General features: G+C 41.7%; 1 protein-coding gene across 9 annotated transcripts in view; it reads right to left on the reverse strand.

Moving 5' to 3' along the window:
• Positions 1–18,868, reverse strand: part of LOC138165284 (nuclear factor 1 A-type) — a 463,507-nt gene that overhangs the window by 437,602 nt on the left and 7,037 nt on the right. The gene's annotated exons all lie outside the window — the stretch shown is intronic.

Below are 18,868 nucleotides of genomic sequence, written 5' to 3' on the forward strand. Positions count from 1 at the left end.
TCTCTCTCTCTCTCTCTCTCTCTCTCTCTCTCTCTCTCTCTCTCTCTGTCTCTGTGTCTCTGTCTCTGTGTCTCTGTCTCTGTTTCTGTCTCTCTCTGTCTGTCTCTGTCTCTGTCTCTCTGTCTCTGTCTCTCTGCCTCTGTCTCTCTCTCTGTCTCTCTCTATCTCTCTCTCTGTCTCTCTGTCTCTCTCTCTCTCTGTCTCTCTCTCTCTCTGTCTCTCTCTGTCTCTCTCTCTGTCTCTCTCTCTCTCTCTCTCTGTCTCTCTCTCTCTGTCTCTCTCTCTCCTTTCTGTCTGAATCTACTAAATACACATTTGAGAAGGTTTTGTAAAAGTGGTATTTCAATTTTGGGCTTCTTCACATGATCTGACTGTGACTTAATCCCAATCACCTCTATCCCCCTTTCCTTTTTTAAAAATTTTCACTGACTAATGGATTGATTTTATCGTCTTATTTTTTCCTAAGGAGCCACTCATTCTTTATTCTGAAAAAATGAGCAAGATGAACCTTAATATTTTAAGGTCATGCCTGTGCTAATGTTTCTTTGGAGAAAATGCTCCCAAAGAAGCAACAAATAATAAAAACTGGAGACCCTGGACCTTCTTGAATCTCTTACAAATATTAAGAAAAAATAAAATGTCCCAAGTAAACAAATCATAAAATTTACATTTAATTTTTTAAAAAAGCTATAAAATAACTAGATTCATCAGATTAAGTAGTACTATAACCTAATACACAATGTCCTAAAAGTCTTTGCTCAGTTTAAGACTGAACTAAGACTTTTGGGACATCCTATGTGTTTATGTATTTATTAACTTTACATTTATGCTGTATACATTTTTAATCTGTGGTCACAGTCTTCCCCATTAGAACGTAAGCTCCTCAAAGGCAGAGATTAAATCCTCAGCATTTAACATATAGATGCCAGGAAACAGGGAAGAGTTCCTTAAAAAAAAAAAAAACTAAAAAACTCCTGGGACTGGTTGAAAGAATGCTGGTTTTTTGTAATTTTCTTATTTTAATCATACACTCTGAAAATCTTAAAGGTTCAGAGAATTAACCAATCATGAGAGACAGAGGGCTGGACCAGGTAGGTGAAGAGCTGGCTATTAACTGGCAAACTATTCCCTGGTAAGTTTCCCAGTTGCTTATTATCTGGTTAGTTTCAACAGTAGAGGCTGCCATTATGAGTCACTGGGAAAAGATTAGCTTAACTCAGTCCAGGTCACAAACCATTTCTAATGGTCCGTGGTCACTCCCCCAGGTCCCTGTACCAGGTGCCAGCTACCGAGTTCACGAACTCCTGAGGCCAGACCTTAAAGCACTCTCATCTCCAGCCTCCTACACAGTATTCAACTTGATGAGGGAATGAATTAAGGACTTCTCACAATTCTGCACTTACAGAGTACTTTTTATACCAAAGCTGGTCTGTAGTCGCTGATAAAGCCCCTTCTGTCCTAGCCACAAACTTAGTAGTTCAGCTAAGAGGGAGGCAGAGGCTCAGCCAGAAAGACCCTAAGTCTAGCAAGGAAAGGCCTAGATGCCAGACTGGCCTCCTCTCTTTCAAACACCACTCCCTCAGCCTACTTGGAGCACAGCACTCTGCTTGATGCTAGGGACACAGAGCCAGAAACAAAATTATTCCTGACCTGGGGCAAAGCATTTTAACCTCTCTGAGCCTTCATTTCCTCCCCTACAAAATAAGCATATAATATGGATAATAATGCTGCCTACTACACCCAGCCTACCTCACAGGACTTTCAGGCTGATCAAATGAGATAATGTGATAATAACTAATAATACCTAAAATAACAGCACCATTATATAGTGCTCTAATGTTTGACGAGTGCCCCATAAACATATATCCATATATATAACCTCATTTGATATGTGGTGAAGATCCCTTAGGAACTCAGATGCTTTATTTAATATAAAGTTTAAAAAACAAAGCAAAGATTAAAAGCTAGGAGTCAGTCCTAAATCTTACTAGTTCTTAATTAATTACTATTGCCATTACAACTTGCTGAGTTCCAAGAAATTTGAAAGAACATTGATAATCCTTTGTACGTAAAATAGTAAAGGGGAGGAGGGCAGTGTGACAGAGAAGGCTATGCAGTGGGCTGGGGAGTTTCTGGCCTGGAACCTCTGGTCTGCCCTATGACCTTTTACCTTCCCCAGGCAACAGTTTTTTTCATTTGTAAACTGGGAAAGCACAGTTCTTGCATCACCAGGCTCTTGAGAGGGTGGTCAGGAGAATGTTATCAGATAATTTATGTAACGTCCTATGTAAACCTAAGAGCCCTGTTACATTGTCACTAATTATTATTAACAATAAAATTTTATGCTAATCATCATTATCATGGTCATCAGCATGCCACTGAAATGAAAGTAAGCTAACAGAATTATTGATTAGTGCTACTGTGGTAAGGTAAAAGCAGAAGATGTTAAGTTTGAGGGGCACCAGTGTCACAGCTGAGAAGGGCCCCAGAACATGGAATGTCAGAGCTCGGAAATGTCCTAGAACACGCAATGTTAGGGCTGGGAGGAATCTTAGAACAGAGGATGTCAGAGCCTAGAAAGATTAAAAAGACCCACAAAGGGGAAGTCATTTACAGGACCACAAACACAGAGCTCAAAAGGATCTTAAAACAAACTGAGTCGAATATCTCCACTATACAGAAAAGGAAACTAAGGCCCAAAAGGAGCCAGTGACAGTCCAGATCCCCAGCAATCCCCGAATTTTCCCAGGAGAAGAAGAAAACTTTTAGTTAATATACATTTGGGTGAATGGAGTCCGAAGGGGAAAACATTAAAGTTATTTTTTTCTCTGAATAATCTATAACACTACAAAAAGTTTCTTTTTTAACCATAAAAAGTAAGAATTTAAAAATTTTCAAAGTAATTTAAAAGGCTAGAGAGAGACCAACCTAACCCCAGTTCAGTTTGGAATGCCTGTCAGGCCTTTTCTAGGAGAGACCCCAGAAAGCCTGACTCAGAGAACTAGACCAAGCATACTAAGGCCGCTCTAATCTACCCTCCTTTGTCTGAGGGCTGAAGTTCACTGCCCAGATCCCAGACAGAAGCATGGAAGTCTTAAAGATCCCTAGGGAGTCCTAACTTGGCCCCTACTGAAAATCTGGCAGGTGATTAATTTAATTAACTTAAACAATTAATGAACTGGCTTAGAGGATGTTTTATTTTGACCCGACTCTTCTCATCTTAGTAATGAGGAAACTGAGACCCAGAGAGGAAAAATGACTTATCCAAGGTCACCTGGCTAGCAAGCTCACTGCTCATTTCAAAATGGGGAGAAAAATCTGATAAAATATTAGAACGAGAAGAAGCACTGAAAATGATGGGTATATGACAAAAGTTATGACAAGACAAAGGACTTATGACAAAGGTTAGGTTTCCAAACCGAGGATCAAAATAGAGAATAAAAACACCTTTTTATCTTCAAAACTGCTAATATTATCTTCAAAACTGCTAATATTATCCACATTTTACAGATGAGGAAATAGAGGTAGGCAGAAGTTAAGTGACTTACCCAGGGTCACACTGCTATTATGTCTTAGGCTGTATTTGAACTCAGGTCTCCCTGGTTTCAGGTCCTGCACCATTTAGCTGCCTATAAAATAAGGGGATTGGCCTACATAACCTCTGAGGATCTCACAAGATCTAGATCTCATGGAACCCCTCTACTGTGTCCTCACTCTAATTCTGTTACAGAGGAGAATTCAGTATAAGGTCAACCCACCTTGGAATCCATCCCCAGTTATTTCATTGCTGACTTGGTGCAAAGGTAACCTAAGCACTTCTCTAATTTTCACCATACCAGAAAACTACAAACACAACTTCAGAGTCGCTAAATTATGCCTACCCATTCCAGGAGCCCATGCCTCGATATCAGTGCTTCCCACGCCAAAGTGACCATTTCCCTTGTGGTCGACTCACAATGCTTTCTGGATGGAATCTCTAGCCTTTCCAAGAAATCAAGGGTCTCAGTAGCTTTGAAAACTAAATGTAGGTGGTGACTGTACAAAGAAATACATTTATCCATTTCTGCATATTCCTCATCTTTTTCCTGAGTCTAGAAAGCAAAAGTCAAAAACAATACACTCTTGAGTCCAGGACCTTAAAGCATCAATATCTTCTTTCTCCAAAGGGCCCTCCCAGGAGCCAAGGCCCATGCGATGGCACCCTTTTCTCGCCATCCCTCCTGGCTTTGTTTTATTGAACAGCAAAAGGCCAAGTTCAAATCTGATTTTTCTAAATCCAGATGGCCATTCTCTAGGCAGGGAGCTAAGGCAAAAACACTTAATTCAAGCCACTCCAGAAGGCTCTCCCAACTACATGGAGACTCTTGGTTTGGGGACTCAATCACCACAAGGTTCATCGGGGGAGGCCTTATATTCCTAATGAAGCCATTAAGAGGCCACACAATCGAGCATAGCAAGGACCCACTATCTTTCCCGGACAGGAACTCCCAACAACAGTTATGCTGTTAATGGCATCCAGTTACAAAGAAGTCATTCTCAGAAGTTACTTGAAACTGCTTTTCCTAAAACAGAAAATCTACCCCTAAAAAGAAATAAATATAGAAGGAAAAGCAACCAAATGAATTCCTCCCTCCCCCAAAACAAGTCCAACTGGGTCTATTTTTTTAATCAGATGTTCTAAGAAGGAAAAATGACCTCACTCAAACGTCACCAATAGCCAAATAACGGCCTCTAATGCAATGATCATGAGCATTACACCAAAAGAAAAGAAAAATCTTTCATAGCTAAAGGACTTGTCCTAATGTCCCCTTCTATCTGAATTCCATCAAGAGGCTGAGGGGCTGAAAGTTACAACATCAGAATTCAGATTCCTGGTCTGACCCTTGCTACCTGTCCAAAGCTGGACAAAACACACCTCTCTTGCCTGATCTTCCTCACATGTAAAATGAAGCTATGCTGAAATTCCCTTCCAACGCTGATGATGATAGATAAATAGTACTTACATGTGCTTTGTAACCCTTAGAGCATGCTTCCCTTTTTTTTAGGAAAAAAGATGAGAACCAAATAAAAGTGATAATCGTGATAACAGTAGAATTTAAGAACATTTTTAATATATGTCAAACCAAATATGCACAACACCCTAACAACATGAAATGAAAAGTTCTCCAAATATAGAAACTAGGGAGCAGAGATCCAAACCACCTTGGGACAGGATGAGGTCCACAGCATCTTGTCTGCCATTGGAGCCATCGTGAAAACTCTTTCTGGGAGCCTAGAGTAGCTGAGTTCCCTTCCTAGTTTTTTTTATTCCATTTTTTAAAAAGCAATCATTTAATCCACCTGCAAAACAGTTCCCCAACATTCAGCACAAAGGAACAATAACAGAACCACATCTCTCTGCTTCTCCAAATCCGACTTAACATAAGATGAGAAGAATGAAAACAATACTCATTATAATGACAGGAAGTAGTGGTTCAAGAATCATCCTTGGACTCAGAAAGACACAGGTTCAAATCTTGCCTCTGACACAGCCTGGTTATGGGAGTCATCTCCCTTCTCAGGGATCCCAAGCAACCATCTTAAGACAAGAAACTGCAAATCGGCTGCTGATGAGCATTGGCAGACAAAATATCTTCCCTGGAAAGTTCCCTACATGAGTGAAATCAGAGGTCCAAACCAATAACAAATAATAACAATAACACGTAACACAGAAATTTTTTATCTTATATTTGGGGAATGTTCTATGATTATTTTTTTTCATACACAGGTGTAGTGAGTGCATAGAAGGCTGTCCTTGGCTCCAGGAAGATATGAGTCGCAGACCTGTGTTGGATGCACACCGGATGGGAGACCCTGGTCAGATCATTAAACTTCAGAGGGTTTTTAAGACTTTTTAAACTAAGCCTCAGATACTCTCCTATGACTCCAAGTGACAGGAGTCACCAATGGACATCAGTGAAAGTTATTTCCACACCAGAAATTCCCAAATCGGTGAAATCTCAGAAGCAGACCAACATAACCAGCACTCCTCTAACAGCGTGAGGTTCACCAAGCACTCCAAATCTACCATCTTATAACAATGATAAACATAGTAACTGACATTCAGAAAGTAGTTATGAAAAGCAAATATGATCTCTCATAATAAGAAGTGACCTGAATATGGTGCTTTAATTGTACAACGTGCTGTACGTACATTATCTCATCTGATCCTGACAAGCATCTTACTAGGTAGGATTATCCCCATTTTGCTGATGAGCAAACTAAGGCCTAGAGAGATTCCAGAAGTAAGAGAAGTGGGATTCGGACCCAGGTCTGCCCTGACTCGAGGTCTACTACACTGCTGCCTCTAAGCAACACAGACACACATTGGGTTCTATGGTCTATCTATATTTCACTGTTGTTTATATTTTAATAATAACAAATGTTAAAAAAAAATTCATCTCAAAATGTGAAGCCTGGAACTTGAACTTCTCTTATTCCTAAATAGAAAAAAAGTATAAAAGAAAAAAGGTTCAGAATATTCACTGACAGCATCTGCAATAGTGTCTACATGAAGAATATTTATTGTAGCGATCTCAATGCAAGAAGAGTGAAATGAAGCCTATCCTGAGAACCTGGAGAAAGTCTCAATACCTCACTTTTAGTTAGCTCCCATCACCTCTCAATTTCATTAAATATTCAAATTTGCCATGAGGTTGTGCTCAGAACAATCCATCTGTCTGTGGCCCTCCCTCCCTTTGACCTTAATCTGATGGTCCTTTTGCAGCCAAGTCATTTCAGAAGGCGATGGGAATTTGTCTCCCCAATGGGGCTGCAGAGTCAGATCCCCTGAGAGGCAATGGAAGCCTTGGGCCTGCTTGTGATGGGCCCCCATGTGTCCAACACTCCATTGCTTCTCACAGTCACATGGGTCTAGGGAAGGGACCTCCTTTAGACTCAGGGCCATAAAATGATGAGGGAGGGGGATGGGGTCAGTTTATTAGGGAAAATTACCTCTACCAAATTTCACACCCTGAAAAGCAGGTCCATAATTTTAACCGATAAATTCGATTTAACAATATAGCACCACGGTTCCTAGGCCATCCAATGCCAACTATTTTTCCCTGTCCAAAATCCAACCAATCAGATGAGATTTTGTGACTCACCATAGATACATCTCACCCAATAGTATGAACGTGTTGCGCGGCCCAATCAGGTTCTGACACAATTACAAAAAAGGGGGAAAAAAAAGGCACCCAAACCATGGCAACAGAGACAACAGCCTGGCAGGGGCAGCTGCTCACAGTCACACGTACAATTTTTAAAGGGTCTTCATTAAAAAAAAAGTATCTTTATTGCCATATTCATTCCCCTACCCCCTCCCATAGGCCACTGATCATAAGGAAGGAGCCCTCTTTAAAAAAAAAAAAAACAACAACTGAATCTATAGTCACAAACTGAAAAAACTGTCAACATCTGACCATATCTGTCTACTTCCCACCAGTCCTGAGAAGTCACTTAGTAGCTACATAAAAATGCATGTGGTGGATTGGACGGGCTGACTGGTGGTTAAGAATCAACAGTTCCTAACAGATTTAGAGTTGGAAAGGGCCTCAAAGAATCTGATTCCTCTCATTTCAGAGAGGCAAGGGAATATAAGTGACTAACCCAAGGTCACACAAGCAATGCTGTTAGCGGTGCCACATCCTCCCAATTCTATCCCCCCAATCCTGTTGATTGATTCATTTACAACAATGGTAATAACAGCTGGTGTATTTTGCTCTTAGAAGTTGACAAAGTACCTTACACATGGGATTCCCATCTCATACCTGTAGAAGGTGTTATCCTCACTCCCAGAAGAGCTCCTGGAGGCTCACAGGGTGAATGCCAGTGCTCTCTCAGCTAACGATCAGCAGAACTGAGATTTCCCAGCAGGTCTTTCTGATTCCAAGTTAACCACTCCATCCCCTACACCACAGTGCCTTTCTGCCACCTGGCCCCTTAACACATCAAAGCTGCCTGTTATCCACGGACCTCACAGCAGTGTGGGACAGTAGAAAAGGTCCAGTGTTTGAACCTCAGCTCAGACATTTATTTCTTCCATGACCTTCCCTTCCATGGGTCTCAATTTCCTCTGCTATAAAATGAGAGGTTTGAATTAGACGATCTGTATTCAATAAGCCTATGACCTCAGTTTGCCCCTTCCTGAAAATGGGCAAACATATAAGTCAACAAGCATTTATCAAAGGCCTACTATGTGCTGGGCATTGGCCATACAGATGGCCTATCAATATTTTTCAAAATAAAGGTTATGACAGGGACGGGCTTGAGGGCTGCTGTGGAAGAAGGGAGAGGACCCCCCTGCCCTGGATTGCCCAAATGTTTAGGCATCAGTTGACAAGAGCCTAGCAGGCTCCTTTCAAATTTTCCCTCGATGTAGAGGCATAAATAACTATAACTCACACAAAAGAATGTCACATAAACCATCTTCCCAGACAAGCTAAGAATTCCCAGTCTCTCAATCTCTCAAGCCCAGGCAGGGCTTTTCACTTTTTCACTGAAATCATTCATAGCTAAGCTTGTGGAAGTCTGTAGTAGCAAAAACACCCCAAGCTGCTCACATCAAGTCATTTAAATGCATTAAAATTAAATCTGTCCCCGCTTCCCTTTTCTCTTTTCTCCATATGAAACTCAGTTGAAAGTCATCAACATTCTCTTCATACAATTACATCTTCCCCTCTTAAAATCTGGGTATTTTCAAATTGGTTTTAAGAATCAATTCATATGAGGCCATACTCCATGGGGTAGAGTCTATGTATTTCTATAACATGCTTAAACAGAGTTGATGCCTCTATAAATATCAAGGAATATCAGAATTAGGTCTACTCTAAACACATAAAAATTACTAAGGAGCATTGGGGGCAGCTGAGTGGTACAGTGGATGGAGGGCTGGGCCTGAGTTCAAATCCAGCCCAAGACACTTACTAGCTGTGTGACCCTGGGCAAGTCATTTAACCTTGTTTTCCTCAGTTTCTCCATCTGTAAAATGAGCTGGACAAGGAAATGGCAAACCACTCTGGTATCTCTACCAAGAAAACCCCCAAATGGGGCCAGAGACAGTCAGATGGGACTGAACAACAAAAAAAGGAACATTGGACTCCAGTGTGTTCCAGATCCAGCTCCAAGAGCTGAGTGTAAAGGCTATTCTCTACATGGCTCCAAGCAAGTCATGTCAGTAGCACAGGAAGAATACCACCCTGCCTATCCTGGTCACCTCACAGGGATGGGAGAACCAAAGGACAAAGGCTCAGTAAACAAGGATCTTCTCAAAGGAAGATGTCATTGTGGGCTTGGAGACAGCTGTGTGACTCCAAGAAAGTAATGTGACTTCTCTGATACTCACTGGGAATAATAATGTCCACCTCCAAGGTTTAATGCCAGGTGCCATCTCAAAGCCTAACTGAAACCTATGGCTTTACTCAGGACCACTCCATCCACCCACCAAACTTGTCCATAAAAAGAGGCTTCTGAAACATGCTAAACACCTGCTATTTGAAGACAAGGAAGAGCCTGGGTCCAGTCCAGAAGCTAACCCAAGGCTGATGGCCTCAGGACCCATGTCCTCCTCTCCAGCTTTGACAAAATCTCACCATGTGACTGATGAGATTTGAATTCAATACAAAAGAATCTCAACTATAAGTCTCTCTGGGGGGAAAAGAAGGGGAGAGAGGCAGGTAAAGAGGGTGGAGGGCCTTTTATTTTAATGAATAACTAAGGAGAATTAAAAAGGGGGGAGTTTGGAACCTAAGCCACCACTGCACCCTCAAGGGCTTCATTTGTCCTGAAACTAAACTTTCTTTTATACACCGTCTCCCCGAAATAGAGTGTGATCCCCTTAAGAGCAGATACTATTCCCATCCCCAGTGCCTGGCACATAAGGAACAATAAATTCATTTTCACTCATTCATCCACTCATTCATTCACTCCTATTCTCTTCACCAAATTCACCACCAATTTCCATTTTCCTTCCATAGAAGGTGGGTGCAAGATGAGAGGAGCTGTGGGGTGTCATTAAGTAGATGGAAATTAAAGCTTTCCAAAGAAGAGGAGGCAGGATGATAAATGGGAAAGAGTCCCAGCCCTGGAGTCTGAGGACCCCAATTTAAATCTCTCTCTCTGCTGTGGGTCTTTAGACAAGCCATTTCCCCTCTCTTGGCCTCAGCTTTCTCATCTGCAAAATGGAGCAAGGGTAGTGAAGTCAAGTGAAGTCCGTTCCCACCCTGGATCTAGAATCAGATGATTAAAAGTAACTGATACACAGTTTCCCCTTGTCCCTGATTCCTTCTCAATTAATGGTCTGAATTAGTCAGGTCTCAGCACCACAAATCAAGTGTTTTCTTTAGATTATATCTGCACTGAAGTTTGCACAAAAAGACATGAATTGGGTATGGATGAGGACAAATGTTGGTGCTTCTGCACTACAATTTTCTGAATCCAGTTAGAACCAGGAAGGAAGCGGCCCCTCTCTGGAAAGTTAGCCTTTTTGTCAACCATGAGTTATCACGATTGTTTCTCCCTTTTAATTAAGGCTTGGTCAATCAATAAATCAGTCATTCAACCAATGGAGTAATTACGAAGCACCTAGCACGTGCTGGGCACTATCCCAGGCACAGAAAGACAGACAAAAAGGAGACAGTTTCTGGCCTGCGATTTAATTGCTACAGTAACAGAACAGTAACTCCAGGAGGCAAAGTATACCACTTTCCCATGTGGATTACTACACCGAACCCCAAGAACTGACTGGGTGGGAGCAGAGAAAAAGAGAGACTATGACTGGGGATGAAGCTTGTGGAGAGTCAGGAAAAACCTTGGATCTAAGGCCTTTACAAGAAATGAGTGTCTCCAGTCCATGATCCAGCTTTGAGATTCCAGCTGAATTCTGGGAAGCTGGGATCATGTAACTGCTCTAGGGGAAGTGGGTACCTTTTCTCCTTATTGGCGGGCAAAAGGGGTTCTTGATTTAGAGTTATACAATAATTTAGGAATCATGTGGTCCAAGCCCTGCCTTTTACAGGTAAGGAAACTGAGGTTCCAAAAGGGGAAATGATATGCCCCCGGTCACACAGGGTGTAAGTACCAGGCTCCCTAACCCCTAATTCAGCACTCACCGAACCACAGAAAGACAGTCCTTGTCCTTGTTACCTTTTGGGCCATGAGGGTGAAGGGTGGAGAAGAGCAGATCATAAAGGGAGGGAGCATGGAATTGCTCTGATGTTTCTTCATCTAATTCTTGAGAACCAACTGAAAATCTGTAAGATTTTGCATCCCTTTCCTAAGGGAAGTAACCCTCTTAAATCCATAAAATCATGATTTCATCGGCCCCTAAAACTGCCTTGCTCCGAAACCAGGCTATGCAGGCAGTATGAAGGAATGGCTTTCCCAGCCTCTATCCAGGACTTGAAAGGCTTACCAAGTGTCTTCACACTACAAACTCCACCCAACTTCTTTACAGACACAGTGTAGCATGGGTACGGAACATCCATTTAACGGCAGGCTATTCCAATATATTCATTCTGCAGAACTTTTTTTTAAAATCCGCTTTGTTATAAGGATCTCTGGGATGGAGAAAAGGAAGGAGCATATAGAGAAATGCTGGTGCCATCAAAAAGGGAGAAAACGGTAAAAATTCTTTTAAAAACAAAGTGCTTTACAAACATTATCACATTTGAGCCTCACAACAATCCTAAGGGATGGATATCATTATTCCCAATTAGCAGATGAGGAAACTGAAGATCAGAAAGGATAGATGACTTGCTTGTAGTCACACAGCAAGTAAGCATCAAAGATGTAAGCATCAAAACCAATTTCTCCTGTCTCCAAGTTGACCTGGGCTCTCTAGTACCCAAATCATCCCTTCACTAAAGAAAAAGAAACTTTTCATTGGATCTCCAGGTGGACCCTTGAGTTTGAGGTTCTAAGTATTTTTTTTTTTTGGCCTTTTTGGAGGGCACTTGGGGTTAAGTAACTTGTCCAAGGTTACACGGCTAGTTTTTTTTGTGTGGGTGTTAAGTGTCTGAGGCTGGAACTGAACTCAGGTCTTCCTGACTCGGGGGGGGGAGGCACTTTACTCACTGTGCCACCTAGCCGTCCCTCTAAGTATCTTTTTACACACACACACACACACACACACACACACACACACACACACACACACACACACTCATTTCTCACACACAGACTTTAACTCTCATTTCTCTTTCTCACACATACACTCACACTCATTTCTCAAACACTTTTACACTCACACACACTCATTTCTCACACGCAGACTTTCACTCTCATTTCTCTCACACATACACATACAGTCATTTCTCTCACACACTCACATACACACATGCATGCATGTATTCTTTCACTCTCATTTTCTCTCACACACATTTCTCACACACAGACTTTCACTCTCATTTCTCTTTCTCACACATATATACTCATTTCTCTCACACACATTGTCTCTCTCTCTCCCCCTCTCTCTCTCACAAATACACACACACACACACCCTACACTAGACTTTACAAACCTGTTCAATTTCAGAGTTAACGCCCATTCTCTATACCACACTCTGCCTAATACACAAGTACTCCTCAGGAAAAACAGTGATGGCTGCTAACCAACCAAGTGCTGGGCCCACTACTGTAGCTGAATCTTTGTATTGTCTCCCCATCCAATTCTCAAAATTGTTTTCAATAATCCATATTGACATTTGTGAACAATTAGACCAGCTACTGCTTCTGTGCATGACTTAAAAGGCGGCCACGCTGCTCTGGGCCCTGTGGAAGCAGCTTGAGGGCTGCACCAAGGGAAACACCCAGCCCTACTGTGTACAGCAGCGACCACAACAAAGCCTGTGGTTTCTCCCACACTCGCCTTAAATAGATTTAAATTAATGCTGTTCATCATTGGGTGGAAAAGAAGGGAAATATAAAAAGGGCAGTAAGTTGGGAAGGCAAAGCCAGCCAACAGAACTCGGAAATTTTTTTCCCAACACGCAGACCTCATAGCTGTAAATGGGCTGACCTCCATTCAAGAGCTCCAGTCATGGAGGTGACACGGTCCCTTCTCTCCTTGTCTGGGACAGACACATTCTCTCTGGCCTAGAATCAAGGCCATTTCCTCAACAAGATGGGAAAACCCATACGTATCTGTACATGTATACATCAGGAGGGAGCGTGTGTGTCCATATGTGTACACAAACAAGCGGTGCACAGAACACTGCTTAGAGGGCATGCAATGATCAAAACGCCAAATTTCCAAATCATGCTCCAGTGGTAGAATTAATGTTTTCAATAACATACGGCTCCAGGGGCCTGTTACCAATCTTCTGTCTATAGGGGTAATAATGACAACAACGGTAATAGTGAGTGTTTATATAGTAATGAAGGTTTGCAAAATGATGGCCATGTGCCATATATGTGGTACACACACGTGTGTTTTACATATGTGCAAAGACACACATGTACATATGTATACACAGATCTACATCTAGAGAGAGAGGGCTATGTCTCTATCAATATTATATATATATATATATAAAATCTTTGTCCTCAAATCACCCAGAATGTCAAAAGCAGATTGCAGCCAGTTTGGTTGGTTGGGAGTGCTAGTTATTGACAAAAGAGGCAATTTCAAAAGGCCTTGATCAGGCAGCTGTCATGCGGTGCACTCTTGCTTTGGGTTTGGGTCAGTAGGGGAACGTGCCCTCTTCATTACAATGGGAAGAAAAAACCAGCTGTGTCCCAGGCTAGATTCTGATCGCCAAAATCCATTGGCTTCTCCTCCACCTCAGGCACTCGATCAATCCACTTTCCAAACCAGAGTCCGTCTTTGGGGTAGTCAAAGTCAGAGCTCTGAGTCTGGGTGAGGATTTGGATGCATACTTCTAGGAAAGGTCCTTCTGAAAGGGGTCTGGCAAGCTATCCAGTCCAACCTTCCTCTTTTACAGGTGAGGAAACTGAGGACTCTGGTGTTGAACTGACTTGCCTGGAGACCCACTGGCACTCATGATCTTTTCTGATCTATGCCAGCTCTCACGGATGTACACGAATACATATCTCTCTTCTTGTTTAAGAATCTTAATGAGGAATTTGGTCAAAGGAAGTAGTGTGCCACAGTGGGTAGAGAGGCAACCTGGGTGGGAGTCAGGACAGACCTGGAGTTCAGGCCCTGCTCATTTGACCGCCCCAGGCAATTCAACTCATTCTCTGTACTTCAAACCACTTTCAAAGGAGCTGAGCTGCACAGCTGTATCAATGGAAGGTCTTTTTAGTAGCTGGAGACCAGATTCTATACCACAGATCCCTTGCATGTACCTCCTAACAAAAACCACTACCACCAGCAACCCAGAATCCTAACGTTATTGTTAGGTCTTGTTGGTGACTCAGACAGCAGTCAGGAAGACCTGAGTTCCAATGTGGCCTTAGACACTTCCGAGCTGTGTGACCCTGGGCAAATCACGAGCCCTCTTCCAGCCTCAGTTTATCCACATCTGTAAAATGGGGATAACAGGAGCACAATCTCCCAAGGCTGTTGTGGAAACCAAACGGTGTGACACAAGGACAGCATTTAGCAAAGCTTCACATACTATATAAAACTATTATTATCGTCATTATCATTATTCCTATAGAAAGAAAATTTATAATGGGCCCCTGTAGGTGTTTATTATTTAAGATGTTAAATCTACTACTGGAACATGACTTTGAAATTTTGCATGTTGATCACTGCAGACCATTCTAAGGATCATTCTACACACAACTTGGATGTGTACATGCATGCACAAACACACACACACACACATACACACTCCTGATCTTACACCTGCTCTTTAGCAGTGGGAAGCAGATTCTCAATCTGTCAACATGGCCATCTGGTCTGACTGCATATCATGGCTTTCTATAATACTGTATGAAGGAATGGTAAGCAAGAAGCCAAAAAAATCATCTGCAAATCCATCAGAATAGAAGAATCGGACATGAGCCTTAAAGGCACAAAAGTGGGACAAGCTGGAGACAAGCCAGGGCACCACTGGAATGATTTCAAGTTAGCTTTCGCCCCATCCTAGGGGGTTAATGAGATGTATTGGTGAGAAGGTGTGCAATGAGAGTCCAGACAGGTACAGACTTTCATGAGGCACAACCAAGGTTTCTAAGCTTTCTCAGAAACTCAAGGGATCTCCTTCAGCCCTTTCCCAACTCTGTTGCCGCCCCGGGGGGGAAAGGGAGAGGGGTCAATAGCATTACTACCAGTAATAGCAGCTCGAAAACATTGCCCTCTCCAAGGAAGATGTGCTCCTTCTGCATTACAAGGCAGGGCAGGAAGTATGTATTAAATGCTTACCGTGCACCAAAAATCACTAGAGATGCAAATGCAGGCAAAAAGAAAGACAGAAGAACTGAAAAGTGTTTTTGCTAAAAGACAGAGCTGTGGAGAAGAGGGAGAGAGGATGTGAGTTTGAAGCCCATCTCCCCGGCCAAGGCAGCTCGCTCCTAAGCTTTGGTTTCCTCAGCTGGACAATGAGGCTAAAAATGGCCCTTGCCTCACAGGATTTGGTGGAAAGTCCAAATGGAATAAAGTAAATAAAAATCTTAGTGAATCATAAAGCACCCAAAAGGCTGTCCCATTTTTTGCTGCTGTTGTTATAACTAGTATTACAGTTACTTTTAAATGAAGGCCTCTCCTCCATCATCTCATAGTGTGTACAGCCGCTCACGTCTAAAGAAAAGCAACCAAGCGGTATCTTTCAGGTTGAAGGGTAAGGCCACTTGGGATACTATGACCCTGAGGAAAGTGAAGGCAGTCCAGTGCAGAAGAAACAGTAAGAAGAAGGAAGAAGAGGAGGAAGGGGAGGAGGAGAAGAAGAAATGACGATAAGAAGTGTGCAGACAAAATGTTAAGGTTTCTATAGCCTTTTATGTGCATGATAATATGAACAATAACTCTATAAGACAAATCTGGCTGGCAGACATCATCTTCAACCCCTCCCTCAAAACTACAGAAACATCAACAACTCTAAGATTTGTAAGGAGATGTGGCTTCCCAGATGGTTTTAAAAATTAGCAAAGATATCAACGAAACAGAGCATAATCCATTTGCTTCATTTATCCAAAGATTTTTTAAAAACCCTCCAAATTAAAACTACTTCCACTTAGACACACATATACCCACATCTGCACACAGCTGTCTGGGCAGCTTTAATTCCCTCCCAGGCCAGCTAATGACAATTGTCAGAAATCCCAGGGGGGCCACAGCAATTCAGTGGCCTGCAGACAGCCGTGTACCTCCCTCCTCTAGACGAGTCCTTAAAAAGTCTGACCTCTCACCCAGTGGAGCTCCCTTAATTCAGAATCTTTTCTACCATCTGATTACCTTAGCAGAAGCTCTACTGGGGCAGTTAGGGGAAGAAGAAAAAAAACACACAACAAAACCTCAAGAAAGTTCTCGGTTGAGTGCCTACTAATGAACAAAGGTTAACTTTATCTGAAAGGTCACATGCCTGGTGGCTAAGGTGACGACCTTAACAAATGAAATTGTGACCTTGCCACGTGCCGGGGATATTGTAGATTCTGATACAGATCATGTACTAAAGGACCAGTCTGGCCATAAATTAGCTTCAACTCCCACAAAGACGACGCTGGACCACGCTATCCTTGCATGTCCAAGTTGCTATACAAACGGTCCAGAGAAGAACTCCAAAGAAGCCGAAATCCAGAGTCTAGAAAACACTCCCACTCTACCACTTGGAACGCCAACCCTCATAGAAAGTGCTCAAATTTCATTGCATTTTGGTTTTCTTAAAAAGAAAAAAAAATACATCAAATTCATATAACTCCAATGTCTCTCATCAAGAAAAAAAAAATTGGCACCGAGATCCCATATTGTACTTTGCAGCATCCAAATGCGTCTGAGAAAGAATAAAACATTGTTCCTTTAATAAGATAATTGAATCTGCATTAGCAGAAGCATTCTTCAAGTATTTACACGTGTGTTCTCTCAAAGATTACAATTTCCGACCAAAGAAAAGGCCTGAGAGCTAAGCAACAATTACCGCGTCCATTTTAGGAGGCACAGAGCATGTCGCTGTTGAAGTCATCGAGAAAAAGGCATTTTTGGAACCAGATACTCATTTTTTTTTTTTAAGGGAGAGAGAGAGAGAGAGAGATTAAATAAATAAATAAATAAATAAATAAATAAATAAATAAATAAGTGCTTTGGATAAAAAGGCCACAATTGTCTTGGCATATAGCTCAAGGCACGTTTCAGAGTCTGTGCCTCCTGCCAATACTGGCAAGTTCTCAAAACTTTTAAGGAGGTAAAAACATTGTTTAGTGTTTACAAATCTTCAGCATTCTAGCAGATGCTTGTCAAATCAGTTATATGTAAGTTGACCAACCTACCTAATATTTGAATTGGCAACTTCCCTTCCATAAATAACAGGTCTCGGACTCTCTTAGATCCAGCCTAAAACGTTTTCAGACAAAGGGCCCTTAATATTTTCTTTTGCAATGCTCCTGTCGCTCACACAGCAGAAGCTGCCATGACTGCGGGTCCGTAGGAACCAATGGCCGCCGAGTTGGCCACTGTTCAGGCATTACCGAGGATTCTGGGATACATCAAGAAAACCAAATCGAAAGGTAGCCCGATCTGTGATGTTTCCAATCAATCTTCCAGAAGCCTTCAGGGTGTGACTCGACCTACTCAGCAACGTTCTAAATGTCATTTTCCGAACATCTCTTCCCCTTGCTCCCAACATACACATATCCTACCGCCCTACCTAGATAGGGGGATCTGCTGGAAAATACATTACCAGAGTGCACTAGAATGATGATATCATAGAAAAGAGTCGATAAACGGCACATAAAGGATGGGAAGAGTTGGAAAATCTTAGTGTTTTTAATTCCAAGAGAATATTTAATTTGTTGAATATTTGAGATACGGACCAAATTTAACCCACTGCTCTCTTATTTGGAAGGATGTATGTCAAAATCAATTTCACCTGTTGGCAAACTCCAATCTCTAAGTTGGTCAAACCAAAGTATTTATTAGTTTCTTTAAAAACCTCTAACAGGTGACCACAAGACAGGATGGGTCATTGTAATAGGAGGACATGGTGAAACAAGTCTTTTTTTTTTTTCCAGGGAGGATGGGTGAAATGAGGGAAACTTGCCTTTCTCTACCATCATCTCCATAGTGACATGTACATACAAAGAGATTTAAAATTATATGCTGGCAATATCGGGGCTTTTTAAGGTTCAAAACATCTAGTTTTTGCTAAAGAGAACACCTTGGGCTATGTGCTTTTTAATTTATGCTACCTCATGCTGATATATATATATATATATATATATGTATGTATGTATGTATGTATGTATATACACACACACTTTCCAAACTACCAAGAAATCTTTGATAATGTGACTATCATGACAACTTAGAGATGACACTCTGGGAAATATTCACCTCTCCTACATCAATACTGGGTCCGAAAGATCACAGGATTGGCATGCCAAGTCCCTCCCAAGTCTCATGCAGCAAGAACCTGAAGGCAGCAATAGTTATATTCCCAAAGTATATATTGATAGTCTCCTGTGAACTGATGACTCTTCAAAGAAAAGTTTCGTATTTCTGGAGGTCGCCAAAAGTCCCCCCAAAATAGTACAGTATGGATCTTCTGGTTTGTTTTTCTATATTCCTCAAGAAAATAAATGAATAGGTAAGTAAATAAATGAAATATGCAAATAAATAAATGGACAGACAGATAGATAGACAGACAGAGATAGATAGATAGATAGATAGATAGATAGATAGATAGATAGATAGATAGATAGATAGATAGAT

The sequence above is a fragment of the Petaurus breviceps genome, unplaced genomic scaffold, assembly GCF_028583685.1.
Source record: "Petaurus breviceps papuanus isolate PSGF00001 unplaced genomic scaffold, PetGlider_PUasm1.0 208, whole genome shotgun sequence".
Lineage (NCBI taxonomy): Eukaryota > Metazoa > Chordata > Mammalia > Diprotodontia > Petauridae > Petaurus > Petaurus breviceps.